Raw genomic sequence first — 15,745 nt, forward strand, 5'->3', positions numbered from 1 at the left:
CTTTTTTTTTTTCTTTTTGGGTCACACCCAACCATGCTCAGGGCTTACTCCTGGCTCTGCACTCAGGAATCACTCCTGGCAGTGCTGGAAGACCATCTAGGGATGCTGGGGATCGAACCCGGGTTGGCTGCATGCAAGGCAAACTTCCTACCAACTGTACTATCGCGCCGGCCCCCCAGTCTTCGGCTTTTTTTGTTTTGTCTTGTTTGCCGACCACACCTGACAATGCTCAAATTCTACTCCTGGCTCTGCACTCAGCAATTACTCCGGAAGATGCCCGGAGACCCTATAGGATGCCAGGGATCGAACCCCAGTCGGCAACATGCAAGGTAAACGCCCTACCCGCTGTACTATTGCTCCGACCCCTGGTTTTACTTTTTGTGCCAGCATTGAAGTACTTGACAAACTCGCTGTTGATCTGTGCGTCCCCTCCTGTCCCTTTGACCCTAGTCACAGCCCTTCTGACAGGAAGGAGGGTTCCCCCAAACATACACACCCAGCAGATTTTTTGTGCACCTTCAGCACTGATTTGTTGCTTTGGGGTCACACCTGGTGGTGCTCGGGGGCTTATTCCTGGCTGTGTGCTCAGGGGCTTCTATGGGATGCAGAGGATTGAATCTGGGTTGCCTGTGTGCAAGACAAGTGCCCTGTCCACCGACTGACCTATCTCACCAGCCTCACCTCTAACAATCATTCAATCCTGACAGCACAGGCTTGAGACTGGGACAGCCTGGTTGCACAGGGTCCCTTGGATTTTTCTCAGACCCCAATCGCAAAGCCAGAGGTGTCATCAGCTTCTGAAGGCTGGCTGCAGAACAGTGACCCCAGGATTCCCCACTCCAGGTCTGTCCGTTTGTCTCAATGTACTGATGTGGGCCGGAGCGATAGCACAGCGAGTAGGGTGTTTGCCTTGCACGAAGCCAACCCGGGTTCGATTCCTCCGTCCCTCTCGGAGAGCTCAGCAAGCTACCGAGAGTATTCCACCCGCACAGCAGAGCCTGGCAAGCTACCTGTGACATATTTGATATGCCAAAAACAGTAACAACAAGTCTTACAATGGAGACATTACTGGTGCCCGCTCGAGCAAACCAATGAACGACGAGAAGACAGTGCTACAGTCCCACTGATATAGGCAGGTAGATTAGGGAAGGGCCTTCCCACATCCTCACAAATCACAAATCACAAATCATCCCGTTATTCGTCGATTGCCTCAAGCAGGCCCCAGTAACGTCTCCGGTCCCACATCCTGGCAGTGAAATTTCTGGGAAGTAATAAAGCCACCAGTCCTAGGTCTGACCCACCTTGTGGATACAGAAAACAAGAGCTGATAAGACCTTCCCCAGCAGCTGATACTGAGGAGAAGCGACCCCTCCTCCCTTCAAAAAGGGCCTAAAGAGAATTATTGAGACCCGCTCCCCTCAATTTCTTCCTTTAATCTCATTAACCCTCTGGTAGCCCCGACCAGAGAAGGCTGGAACCAGAGTAAGCAGATAAGCAGGAGCAAAGGTCAAAAAAAGGAGTTTCAGGGGTTGGAGTGATTGCACAGCAGGTAGGACATTTGCCTTGCATGCGGCCGACCCGGGTTCAATTCCCAGCATCCAATATGGTACCCCGAGCACCACCACGAAGGGCAATTCCTGAGTGCATGAGCCAGGAGTAACCCCTGTGCACTGCTGGGTGTGAGCCAAAAAGGAAGAAAAAGAAAAGGAGTTTCAGAGAAGACCACTCCCAACTCTACCTTCTACCCTGGCAATGAACCCTTATCTAGCTAGAAAGTACAAGGACTCTTATCTATCTAGAAAGCCCCACATGGGGGCTGCTTGGAAAAACCCTATAAAAGCCACCTTGAACAAAGGGAGGGTGCGTATATGCTGCCCAAGCCCATTTGCTGCTTGTGCCCACGTGGCCGGGCACACGGGTCGCCTGTATCTCCCCTCCTGAGATGTGGACCTTCCCATCTAATGCTGAGGTGTGTGTGTGTAGGGACTCTCTCCGCTCTTGGAGAAGCCGGCGTTCTCCCTTGAGTGCATTAACTCTCTCTCTCGTTTTCCTTCCCTCCTCACCTTCAAAAACCTCCAAATAAAATCTGTTTCTCTTCACCGCTCGTCTCCTCCTGAAATTCTGTTCTGCGAGCCAAGACAAGAATCTGGTAGCCCTGGGTAAGGTCTACGGCTGACTTTTCCTTTCTTGCCAAGAGCAATTCCTTGTCCGAACCCTATAGATTGTGGTTCCTGAAGAAATTGGAAGACAAGTACCCGCCCTGTTGTGCTATGGCTCTGGGGCTCCTCCTGGCTCTGCACTCAGGAATCGCTCCTGGCAGAGTCATTTTTGAGTGCAGAGCCAGGAGTAACACCCGAGCATCTCCAGATGTGACCCAAAAAGTAAAAAAACAAGCAAACAAACAAACAAAAAATAAAAGGAAGGGCAAGAAAAAAAATAAACAGAGGGGCTGGAGCAATAGCTCAACGGGTAGGGCGTTTGCCTTGCAAGCTGCCAATCCAGGTTCGATTCCCAGTATCGCATATGGTCCCCTGAGCACCGCCAGGAGTAACTCCTGAGTGCAGAGCCAGGAGTAACCCCTGTGCATGCCAGATGTGACCCGAAAAGCAAAATAAATAAATAAACAGAACAATTGAATCACACCAAACAAGAAAACAGCATATAGGGGCCAAAGCAGCCAAGGTGCTTGCCTTGCAGGCAGCCAACTCAGGTTCAATACCAGGCATCCCATAGGGTCCCCCAAACACTGCCAGGAGTGATCTCTGAATACAGAGCCAAGAGTCAGCCCCGAGGACCACAACCAGTTGAAGTCCCCAAACAAACTGAGTGCCACGGGGTGACTTATGTGAAACAGGGAGGGGAAAGACGGTCACTTTCTCTCCATCCGTCTCTGCCACCTGGGACCCAGGGTTACTGGGTTCTTGTCTCGCCTTACAGAAAGGAATTTCAAGAGTGGACAATCAGTGAAGTAAATAGATTTTATTTGGAGGGTTTTTAAGGTGTGGAGGGAGAGAGTGAGAGAGTAATGCACTCAAGAGAGAACGCGGGTTTCTCCGGGGGGCAGAGAGAGCCCCTTGATACATTCCAGCATTAGACAGGAAAGCATGAGAGTACACAACTCAAGAGGGGAGATGTGGGTACCACAGGTGCTCGGCCACGTGGGTGCCAGTAGCAATGGGCTCTCAGGCAGTATCTGCGCACCCTTCCTTTGTTGAAGGTGGCTTTTATGGGGTTTCCCCAACCTGCCCCTCTGTGGGGCTTCTTCTTAAGTAAAAGTCTGTTGCTAAGGAGGTTACCAGGGAGGTTGGGAGTGATGATGGTCTTTGGGCTGAATTACTAAAATTTATCAGATTAAGGGAGAGGTCGGAGGGTATTCGAGGAATTTCCTTCACGGGGAGGAGTCCAATCTCCTCAGGTCTTTTGCTGCTCAAGGACTTATCCGTATCCACAGGGTTGATCAGCCTTAGAATTTTCCTCCCAGAAGTTTTGCTGACCCAGTTTCATTGCCAAGGGCCTTTTACTAGCTACCTGCCTACATCAAAACAAAAGCCAGGGACTGAGTAATAGTCCAGCAGGGAGGGTGTTTGCCTTGCATGTGGCCCATCTGGGTTTGCTCTCTGTCATCCCATAGGTTCTCCTGAGCACTACCAGGAATAATTCCTCAGTGCAGAGCCAGGAGTCACCCCTGAGCATCATCGCGTGACCCCAAAAGCCAAAAACAAACAAATAAAACCCCCATATTCGCAGCTGGGAAAATGTCTTCCAGCTTTGGAGGACACACTTTTCCCCAGGGAGATTGCAGGGCCTGGGTCAGCAGTTAGACGGGGCAGCCCCAGAGATGCCAATTAGGCTGCCTCAGGGCCCCCTGCCAGACCTGGGGGCTGGGGAGGCAGCGCCAGCAATAGATTCATGGGCTTGCATCATCTGTGTCCTGGTAACCACACACGTCCACTGGGATCACTCAGCTCCCGGCCAGACCAATGAGTGGGCCAGCCGCTCAGTGAAGAGTCACGCAACAAAACCCCGTGCCCCTGAGCCTTGGTGTCCACAATTTACAACTTTTTTTTTTTTTTTTTTTGCTTCACACCCGGCAATGCACAGGGGTCATTCCTGGCTCTGTACTCAGGAGTTACTCCTGGCGGCGCTCAGGGGACCATATGGGATGCTGGGAATCGAACTCAGGTCGGCCGCGTGCAAGGCAAACGCCCTACCCGCTGTGCTATTGCTCCAGCCCCACAACTTTGTTTTTTTTATTTGGGGGTGGGAAGCTTTTTGGGTCACACCCAAAAAGGGGTTACTCCTGGCTCATGCATTCAGGAATTACTCCTGACGGAGCTCTGGGGCCCTATGGGATGCTGGGAATTGAACCCAGATCAGCCGCGTGCAAGGCAAACGCCCTACCCACTGTGCTATTGCTCCAACCCCAGTTTACAACTTTGAAAACTTATATTCTACTCCTTATGTCCCAGTCTTGTGGGAGGAGGAAAGAAAAGGCCCAGGAGTTGATGATGATGTGAATGGGGTTATTAGGCCAGAGAAATAGGCCAGCAGGGAAGAGGTTTGCCTTGCATGCAGCCAATCTGGGGCCAATGCCCAGCACCCCATAAGGACCCCAGAGCCCTGCCAGGAGGGGTCCCTGAGCACAGAGCCAGGAATCAGACCTGAGCACCACTGGGTGTGGCCCAAAACAAAAATAAAAAACAAACAAAACCCGGGGCTGGAGCAATAACACATCCAGCTGTGCTCAGGGCTTACTCCTGGCCCTGTGATCAGGAACCACCTCTGGCTGTACTCAAGGGAACTATATGAGGTGCCAGGAATTGAACCTGGGTGGCCCACATTCAAGGTCACACTCAATGCTGCCTGTTGTGGGGGCTGGAGCTATAATACAGCGGGTAGGGCATTTGCCTTGCATGCGGCCGACCCGGGTTCGATTCATCCCATATGGTCCCCTGAGCACCGCCAGGAGTAGTTCCTGAGTGCATGAACCAGGAGTAACCCCTGTGCATCGCTGGGTGTGACCCAAAAAGCAAAAAAAAAAATAAAATAAAAATAAAAAACAAACAATACCAAACCAAAAAGCAAGAGGTCAATGGGTGAACCAAGGTCATATGGTAACCTGGATGGGACCCCGAAATAGACAGGTGTGGGGGAGCAGAGAGACAGTCCAGCAGAGAAGGGGTTTGCTTCGCACATGGCTGACCCTGGTTTGATTCCCAAAAGCACATAAAGTCCACTGAGCACAGAGCAAGGAGAATCACTGGGTCTGTCCAAACCCCCAGGCCCTACTCCAAAAAGAGGTCATGAGGGGGCTGGAGCGATAGCACAGCGGGTAGGGTGTTTGCCTTGCACGTGGCCGACCCACGTTTGATTCCCAGTATCCCATATGGTGCCCTGAGCACTGCCAGGAGTAATTCCTGAGTGCACGATCCAGGAGTAACCCCTGTGCATCACCGGGTGTGACCCAAAAAGCTATAAAAAAAATAAATGGGGGCTGGAGCGATAGCACAGTGGGTAGGGCGTTTGCCTTGCATGCAGCCAACATGGCCAACACAGGTTCGATTCCCAGCATCCCATATAGTCCCCCGAGCACCGCCAGGAGAAATTCCTGAGTGCATGAGCCAGGAGTAACCCCTGAGCATCGCCGGGTGTGACCCAAAAAGCAAAAAAATAAAAAATAAAAAAAAAATAAAACAGAAAAAAAAAACAACAACAAAAAGAGGTGGGGCAAGAGCAAATTGGACAGCAGCTTGCCTTGGACAGCAGCTGACCCGGATTTGATTCTCAGCATCCCCTAGGGGGCCTCAAGCACTACCAGGAGCCATCTCTGAGTGCAGCACAGTCAGATATGGCCCCCTCAGACAAGAATGAAAACAGAAAAAGAAAACAGCCAAAAATGGGACCAGAGAAATAGTGCAGTGGGTAAGTTGCTGGCATTGCTGGCAGCTGACCCAGGTTCAATGTATGGCATCCCATCGGGTCCCCCAAGCCCACCAGGAGTGATTCCTGAGCGCAGAGCCAGGAGTAACCCCAGAGCCTGGTGTGGCTCCCAAATAAACAAACAGTGCGCCCCCACCCCCCAAAAAAAGGGCATGAGGGACTGGAGCAATAGCACAGCAGGTAGGGCGTTTGCCTTGCACGCAGCTGACCTGGGTTCGATTCCCAGCATCCCATATGGTCTCCTGAGCACTGCCAGAAGTAATTCCTGAATTCCTGAGTGCATGAGACAGGAGTAACCCCTGAGCATCGCCAGGTGTGACCCAAAAAAAGGGAAAAAAAGGCATGAAATTAATCAATAGAAGGAAGTGGATGGGGGACAGGTGACCTTGGTGATAAAGTCCCAGGAGGATGAGGAAGTGGTTCTGGAGATAAGGATGCAGAGGGCACAGGGCCCTTCAATGTCCCTCCCCACACCGGGCTGTGTGCTTGGAGGTGGTTCCAAAGGTGCTTTACATTATGGGCACTTGACCCAGGTTTATTTATTGCTGGCTGTACTTGGCTGTGCTCTGGGGGCCCTATATGGAGCTGGGGAATGAGTCTGGGTTTGGAGTTTGTATTCCAGGACCTCACCTGCTGCACTAATCCTCAATCACCCCAATATAAGAAACAGACAGGGGGTCCAGAGCAACAGCACAGCAGGGAGGGCATTTGCCTTGCATATGGGCAACCTGGGTTCAATCCCTGGCATCCCATAGGATCCCCTAAGCACTACCAGGAGTGATTCCAGAGTGCAGAGCCAGAAGTAACCCCTGAGCATCGTCAGGTGTGCACACCCTCAAAAAAAAAAAAAAAAGAAATAAACGGGGGCAAAGAGATGGTTTAATAAACTGAGAGTGGGGCTGGAGTAATAGTACAGCGGGTAGGATGTTTGCGTAGTACATAGTCGACCCGGGTCCGATTCCCAGCATCCCATAGCGTCCCCTGAGCACTGCCAGGAGTGATTCCTGAGTGCATGAGCCAGGAGTAACCCCTGTGCATTGCTGGGTGTGACCCAAAAAGCAAAATAAATCAATAAATAAACTGAGAGCACTTTTTTTTTTAATTTTGGAGGAAGAAAGGGTCTCATATCTGGTGATGCTCAGGGGTTACTCCTGGCAGTGCTTGGCAGTGCTGGGGTTCTGGGGCTCAATCTCGGGTCAGTCACGTGCAAGGTAAGTGTCCTACCTGCTGTCCTACTGATTGACCCTTGAGCACATATTTTGTATGCAGGAGCCCAGGGCAGAGGCTACACGGTCCTCCAAACACTGCTGCAAGCAACCCCCAAGCACAGGGCCTATGCACTGCCAGATGCCCCCCAAAATAAACAAGATAAAGCAGGTTTTTTTGTTGTTGTTTGGGGGCCACACCTGGTGACACTCAAGGGTTACCCCTGGCTCTGCTCTTAAGTAATCACTCCTGTCAGTCCTCAAGGGACCATATGAGATGCTGGGGATCAAACCCAGGTCGGCTGTGAGTAAGACAAACACCTTAGCTGTTGCATATGGCCTCAGGGCCTAAAGCAAGAGGGGTTTGTCTGTCAAAGCAATCTGGGTTGACCAGATGTCTATTGGCGGCCATGAGGTCACAATGTCAGAGTTTGTTGTTTATTTTTCTTTATCTATTTGTTTTTTGCTTTTTTCCACCCCAGCAATGCCCAGGGGTTACTCCTGGCTCTGCACTCAGGAATTACTCCTGGCAGTGCTCAGGGGACCATATGGGATGCCGGGGATTGAACTTGGGTTGGCCACATGCAAGGCAAACACCCTTCCTGCTGTACTATCGCTCCAGCCCTAATTCTCTTTATTTTTTGTTTGCTTGTTTGCTTGGGCGGGGGGGGGGTCACAGCTTGGGCTGCTCAAGACTCATTCTTGGGTCTGTATTCAGGGATCACTTTTAGTGGGCTTGGGGGACAAAAAGGAGTGCCAAGGGTCAAACCCGAAGAGGCTGTGTGTGAGGCAAGAGCCCTACCCACTGTCCTATCCCTTCAGGTTCCTGTCTTTAGATTTCATTCCATGTGCTGGAATCAACTAATGAAAGAGGAAAGAAGCTCCAAGGTGAACACAGAAGGTCCAGGTTGACTTTGAACTATTCCCAAGAGTTGGATTCGCCAAGGGAGAGCTTCCATCATCCCCAGAGAAAATGCTTTGGGAATCTCTAACTCTGAAACTGCACACTTCACACACTGGCTAGAACTGCCTTAGAACTCAAGGCTGACCCTTTTTTGAGGACAAGAGAGTTTTTTTTTTTTATTTTCTTTTCTATGGGGCTGGAGCAATAGCACAGTGGGTAGGGCGTTCGCCTTACACGCGGCCAACATGGCCGACCTGAGTTCGATTCCTCTGCCCCTCTCGGAGAGCCCGGCAAGCTACCGAGAGTATTCGATATGCCAGACACAGTAACAACAAAGTCTCCAATGGAGACGTTACTGGGCCCGCTCGAGCAAATCGACGATCAACGGGAGGGCCTTTACCTTTTTTACTTTTTCTTTTCTATTTGGGGGGCCACATCTGGCAGTGCTCAGGGCTTACTCTTGGTTCAGCACTCAGGAATCACTCCAGTTGGGCCATGGGTTGCCATATGGGATGCTGGGGAATCGAACCCGGGTCGACCGCATTTAAGACAAGGGCCCTACCTGCTGCACTATCGCTTTAGACCCCAAGTGAGTTCTTGAAAACACAGGTTGTTTTGTGTGTGTGTGTGTGTGTGTGTGTGTGTGTGTGTGTGCGTGGCCAGCATGACAAAGCTGAGGGTGGACTTCGGGATGACAGAGCCAGATCCCTAGTAAAGATAGTCTTGGGGTGGGGTGCGGGTGGATTTCAGCACCACGGAGAGCTCCAAGCACTGGGTTAGGGATTAGCCTCAAATGCCAAGAAATGGGATTTGGGTTCCCTGGATGTAGCTGTCAATAACCGGCACCAGATCTGGAACCCTGAGCACTACCGAAAGTCATCCCTGAGCACAGAGCCGGGAGTAAACCCACTGAGCAAGACAGTGCCCATTGGCTGGGTGCATGTAACACACACAAGTCCCTTCAGTCCTCTCAGCCTCAAGACTTACTTTCATTGTGGGGCTGGAGAGATAGCACAGCGGGTAGGGCATTTGCCTTGCACGCGGCCAACCCGGGTTCGATTCCCAGCATCCCATATGGTCCCCTGAGCACCACCAGGAGTAACTCCTGAGTGCAGAGCCAGGAGTAACCCCTGTGCATTGCCAGGTGTGATGCAAAAAAAAAAAAAAAGACTTACTTTGTTTTGTTTATATTTTGGGGTCACACCCGGCAATATGCTCAGGGGTCACTCCTGGCTCAGCACTTAGAAATTACTCCTGGCAGGGCTCAGGGGACCCTACGGAATATCGGGGATTGAACCTGTGTCAGCCACATGCAAGGCAAACATCCTCCCCGCTGTACTATTGCTCTGGCCCCAATCAGTCTCAAGGTTTTCGTGTGTGTGTGTGCGTCGTGTGTGTGGTGTGGTGGGGCCACTTCCTGCAGAGGTCAGAGGATTCTGCTGGTTCTGTGCTCAGGGAATCACTCCTGGCAGTGCTCAACAGACCAGATGTGGTGTCAGAGATTGAATAAGGGTCAGCTGTGTGCAAGGCAAGTGTCTTCCTCCTGTACGACCTCTAACCTCTCCAGCCTCTGTCTTCCGGCCCCGATCAACAGTACAGCTGGTGTTGGGGAACACTGGCTTGTCTTTTCTCCTCTGCCTCAAAGAGCTTAGGTTTATTGAGTAACACTCATCACGGTCCTCCAGCGGCACACCTGTTTATCTTTAACGTCTCCGTTGTGCTCTGCTTCCCCTGTCAATCTCTCATGTCCCCTTATCAGACCCTGTGACTTTAGAGCCAGATTCTACAGAGGATTCTGGATTTTGTATTTGGAAGTGAAATATTGCTTTTTCTTTTTCCTTTATTTGTTTTGCAGTTTACTTTAGAGCAATGTCCTTTTTGTGTAGACACAAAAAGGAAGACAGTAAATGCTACGCTCTTGTTACTTGAGAGTTATTTGACTCCAAATAATATTTACTCCTGGGCCTCTGTCTTATTTACTCAACGTAAGCTTCCGTTGCCCTTAGTTCCTAGCACCACAAAAGGAGGGTTCCAGCGAGGGACTTGGATGGAGCCAGGGTAAGCCATAAACTACTCAAGTATCAAAAAGGGACAAGCTGTAAGATATCCTGGCATTGAAAAGGGATAGGCCAAGCGCCATAAAACTTATGTAAGAGCACAGTCATGAACAGACTTGTCATGGCCCAAAAAGGAAGTAGCTGCTGGTAAGACCCTGCAGGGATTAGGAAAGACTAACCTGACTTGAGATGTTCCCAGGAAGAGCCACCCCTTAAGCTTAACATATCTCTTACTGTGCTCGTACAAAGTGACTAGAAATATTAGTAAGAAGTGAATTTAGGGGCTGGAGTGATAGCACAGCGAGTCGGGCATTTGCATGCGGCTGACCCGGGTTCGATTCCCACATGGTCCCCTGAGTACTGCCAGGAGTAATTCCTGAGTGTATGAACCAGGAGTAACCCCTATGCATCACCGGGTGTGACCCTAAAGGCAAAAAAAAGTGAATTTAAGGGGTCGGAGCAATAGTCCAGCTGGGAGGGCATTTGCCTTGCATGCAGCCGACCGACTCAGGTTCAATCCCCAGCATCCCATATGGTCCCCCGAGCACCACCAGGAATAATTCCTTAGTGCAGAGCCAGGAGTAACATTTGAGCATCACTGGGTGTTAGCCAAAAAGAAAAAAAGTGAATTTAAGATGATGTTTAAATGAATGCTGGTTAAGGAAAGGGGAAAGTAATAGATTTTAGATGAAATTCTGTCTAGTAGGATGTAATTTTGCCCTAGAAGCAACCCCAGAAGGAAGGGCTTTTTACATATGTCAATTGTGTGAGCTTACCTGTGTGACTGCTACTCCCAACTCCGGGGGCTTGGGTCAATGACCAAGGCTGGGAGACTGGGTGTGGAGAAGGAGACTGAGGGGCAGTGTGAGACTGGAATGAGGGCCAGGGGGAAACTGGATTGGGACGCAAGGAGACTGGAAGAGGTGCATGGGGAGAACGGAATAAACGGAGACTGATCACCAACCAGCTTGGAGGTCCTGTGTCCGCCTTCAGTGGCGGCCTGCCTGGGTGGAGAGGCAGCTCATGACCACCGAACACACGCAGAACATGCCCACACTCTTTTGAACTCACAGTGGGGAGTGAGTCACACGTGGTAGGCTCTGGTTCAATCCCCGACACCCCATATGGTCCCCCAGCACCGCCAGGAGTGCTCCCTGAACTCAGAGCCAGAAAGATACCCTGAGCATCACTGGATGTGGCCCCCAACAACAAAAAAATATCAGCCACTAGGTTTTCTTTTATGGCTTTGGGTCCACGCTGGGAGTGCTCAGGGCATATTTGTGGCTCTGTGCTCAGGGATCACTCTTGGAGGGCTCAGGGATCCGTCTGAAGTACGAGCTACGGAACCCAGATCTGGCACAAGGCAAGCGCCCTACCCACTGTACTACCCCTCTGGCCTAAGATATACTAGATACGTTTTCAACCCTTAGATTTGCTATTGATAAAGAATGCCAAGTGGGTAAATGCAGCCTCTCCTTTAAGAGAGACACATCCTAATTCCCATAATTCCCAGATCCTGAGTCTGTCAGGGTCTGGACCAGAGGGAATTAAGGTCATTGACCGGAATTAAAATGAGTCAGCTAGTGTTCCAAAGGGAGTTTATCCCAGATTATCTGGGTAGAGCCAAGTCAACTGTTACAGAGCTACTTATAAGTGGAAGGAAGGGGCCTGAGAAATAAATTCAGGGGTTAAAGGGTCTGTATTAGGGCCAGAGCAATAGGATAGTGGCTGGATGGGGGCTTGGAGGCATTTACCTTCTACATGGCTGACCTGGGTTTGATCCCTGGCATCCCATGAGTATCCCTGGCATCCCGAAGTACTGCCAGAAGTAATTCCTGAGTGCAGAGCCAGGAGTAAACAGAGCATTACCGGGTGTGACCCAAAAAGATAAAAAAAAATTTTTTTTTAATTAAAATAAACAACGGAACTTGGGCTAGAGCAATAGCCCAGTGGGTAGGGCGTTTGCCTTGCATGCAGCCGACCAGGGTTCGATTCCCAGCATCCCATATGGTTCCCTGAGCACTGCCAGGAGTGATTCCTGAGTGCAAAGCCAGAAGTAACCCTTGAGCATAAATAAATAAATAAAGGAACTTGATTGCAAATAAGTGGTCCCTGGCTTGCTTTCCTGGTACCCCATGGTCCGCCAAGCACTACCAAGGGTCTTTTCTGAGCCCCAATGGGTGTTGGAAGAAATAGGGGGGCATTGGGAAGAGAACTCAAAGGATGGGAGCACAGGATCAGAGGGACAGAACGGCAGGTAAGGTGCTGACCTTACATGTGGATGACCCAGGTTTTATCCCTGACACCCCATATGCTCGCCAGAGCCCACCAGGAGTTAGGAGTGATGGCCTGGGTGCAGAGTCAGGAGTCAGCCATTTTTTGCTCGATTGTTTTTTGGTTTTTGGGCCACACGCCTGGGCAATGCTCAGGACCTAACTCCTAACTCTGCACTCAGGAATTATTCCTGGTGGTGCTCCGGGGACACTACTGGATGCAGGGGACCCAGTGCAAGGCAAGCACCCTACCTGCTATACTATCTCCCCTGCCCCCAGGAGTCAAGCTGGAGCATCACTGGGTGAGGCCCCCAAACTAAAATGAATAAATAGGGGCTGGAGCAATTGCACAGTGGGTAGGGCGTTTGCCTTGCACTCGGCTGACCCGAGTTCGATTCCCAGCATCCCATATGGTCCCCCGAGCAGTGCCAGGAGTAATTCCTGAGCACAGAGCCAGGAGGAACCCTTGAGCATTGCCGAGTGTGACCTAAAAAGCCAAAAAAAATAATAAATGAACACGAGAACAGCCATTCAATAATTAGGGTCATACACACACACACACACACACACACACACTCACATAGACACAGACACACACACTGTATGACTCCAGCCATGGGGACAATATCAATGATACCAAGGAAACAGGAGGGGAAAGTAACGATATAACGGGCTGCACCAATAGTGAGGCAGGGAAGGCACTGGATTTACACGTGGCCAACTCAGGTTGGATCCCTGGCATCCCGTAGGGTGCTTTGAGCACCTCAGGAGTGATTCCTGAGTGCAGAGTCAGGAGTAAACCCTGAGCACTGCCAGGTATGGCCCCCAAAGCAAAACAAAACCAAAGCATCAATGAATGAATGAATGAATAAGTGGAAAGAAGGCAGAGAGAGAGGCAGGCTGAGAAGGACTTAGCCTCAGGACCAGAGTGATATGACAGCCGGGAAGCTGCTTACCTCACAGGAGGCCAAAAGGGTTCAATTCCCCACATCCCAGAGGGTCCCCCAAGCACTGACAGGGGTTAATTTCTGAGTGTAGGGGACCAGAGTGATACCAGAGCAGAGAGGGTACTCGCCTTGCATGCGGCCCACCCTGGTTCGATCCCCAGCATCCGATATGGTCCCCTGAGCACCACCAAGAGTAATTCCTGAGTGCAAAGCCAGGAACTAGATTGCAAATAAGTGGACCCTGGCTTTCTTTCCTGGCACCCCACGGTCCTCCGAGTACCAGCAAGGGTCTCTTCTTAGCCCCAGTGGGTGTTGGAAGAAATAGGGGGGCTGGGAAGAGAACTCAAAGGATGGGAGTACAGGGCCAGAGGGATAGAACTGCAGGGAAGGCATTGGCCTTGCATGTGGATGACCCAGGTTTTATCCTGGGTAACCCCTGAGCATCACTGGGTCTGACCCCAAAACCAAAACCAAAACCAAAAAAAAAAAAAAAAAAAAAAAAGGAAAAGGGGCCAGAGAGATAGTACAGTGGGTAGGGCGTTTGCCTTGCACTCGGTCGACCCGGGTTCAATCCCCGGCATCCCATATGGTCCCCCAAGCATTGCCAGGAGGACTCACCTGAGCGCAGAGCCAAGAGTAACCCGTGAGCATCACCAGGTGTGACCTCCCCCCACCAAAAAAAAGGAAAGAAAAAATTGAGTGCAAGGCTAGTAGTAAGCCCTGAACATTGCTGGGTGTGGCCCCCAAACCAGAAAAAAAAAAAAAAGAAAAAAGACAGCGTGGGGTGGGAGAGAGGGCATAGGGGGTTAACAACATTGCCTTGCATGCAGTTAACCCGTCTGAGGCACTGAGCACTGCTCTAGCATGCAGTTCTGCAGCCTGGTTGTAGATTCTCTTTAAATCATCCATGGGGAATTAGAGAGACACTACTACCACACAGAGGGTGCTCGCATGCCTGGGGCCAATCTGGATTCAAACCCAGCATCCCATATGCTTCCCCTCCACAGGACCAGAAGTAATTCCTGAGTGCAGAACCAGGAGTTAACCCTGAGAACCACAGGGTGTGACAAAAAAAAATGGGGGTGGGGGCCTGGAGTAATAGCACAGTGGGTAGGACGTTTGCCTTGCACATGGCCGATCCGGGTTTGATTCCCAGCATCCCATAGGGTCCCCCAAGCACCGCCAGGAGTAATTCCTGAGAGCAGAGCCAGGAGTAACCCCTGAACATCGCCAGGTGTGACCCAACTAGAAAAAAAAAGTGGGGGGGCTGGGTTCTATCCCCAGCACCACATGGTCAACCTCCCTCCTCTCACCCCACTGCAATAAATAAATCGATCCTCCTGGCCTGCACCTCACCCCTGCGCTCTCTCCTCAGCCCAGAATGTGATTTGTGGGTTCTGAGGTTTCTGTATTTGGGGGAGTCAGTCAACCACAGAAACCCACGTGGATGGAGGGCTGATGTCTGTCACTGATCTTTGCAATGATGGTGTTTGGGGGAGCCCCTAATTCCTGCTTCATTGAAGGCTGGGTTGCAAAGAGGGTAGAGGTGTGAAGGCACTTGCTTTATGATACGCTTTTATGATATGCTGAGTGATAGCACAGCGGGGAGGGTGTTCGCTTTGCTCACGGCCGACCCCGGTTTGATCCCTGGCATCCCGTATGGTCCCCTGAGCACCGCCAGGAGTAATTCCTGAGTGCAGAGCCAGGAGTAACCCCTGAGCACTGCCGGATGTGACCCAGGGAGGGAAAAAAAAAAAGGCACTTGCTTTGCATGTGGCCAATATGCCAGCATCACAAGGGCGCCTGAGCCATTGGGGAACAGCCCTCCAGGTGATAAAGGCAGGTAGATTAGGGAAGGGCCTCCCCACATCCTGGCAATGAAATTTCTGGGAAGTAATAATAAAGCCACCAGTCCTAAGTCTGACCCACCTTGTGGGTACAGGGAGCTAGACCTGCTAAGACCCTCTCCAGCAACTGATCCTGAGGAGACTGGACTCCTCCCTACAAAAAGAGCCTGAAGAGAATTACTGAGACCTCCCTCAATTCCTTCCTTTAATCTGATTGACCCTCTGTTAGCCCAGACCAGAGAAGGCTGGAACCAACCTTCAAGAGAAGATCCAGCAGGAACAGAGGTCAAGAACAGGAGTTTCATCCACCCTCTTAGCAACAACCCTGGCAATGAACTTTTATCTAGCTAGAAAGCCCCACGTGGGGGCGGCTTGGAAAATCCCTATAAAAGCCACCTTGAACAAAGGGAGGGCGTATATATGCTGTCTGAGCCCATTTGCTGCTTGTGCCCACGTGTGTCGTCTGAGCGAATGTGTCATACTTTACTGCTTGATGTCTAATGCCGGGATGTGTCTAGGGCCTCTCTCTGCCCCTGGGGAATCCCGCGTTCTCCCCTGAGTGTGTTAACTCG

This window comes from Sorex fumeus, unplaced genomic scaffold (assembly GCF_029834395.1).
Source record: "Sorex fumeus unplaced genomic scaffold, SorFum_2.1 ptg000019l, whole genome shotgun sequence".
NCBI lineage: Eukaryota > Metazoa > Chordata > Mammalia > Eulipotyphla > Soricidae > Sorex > Sorex fumeus.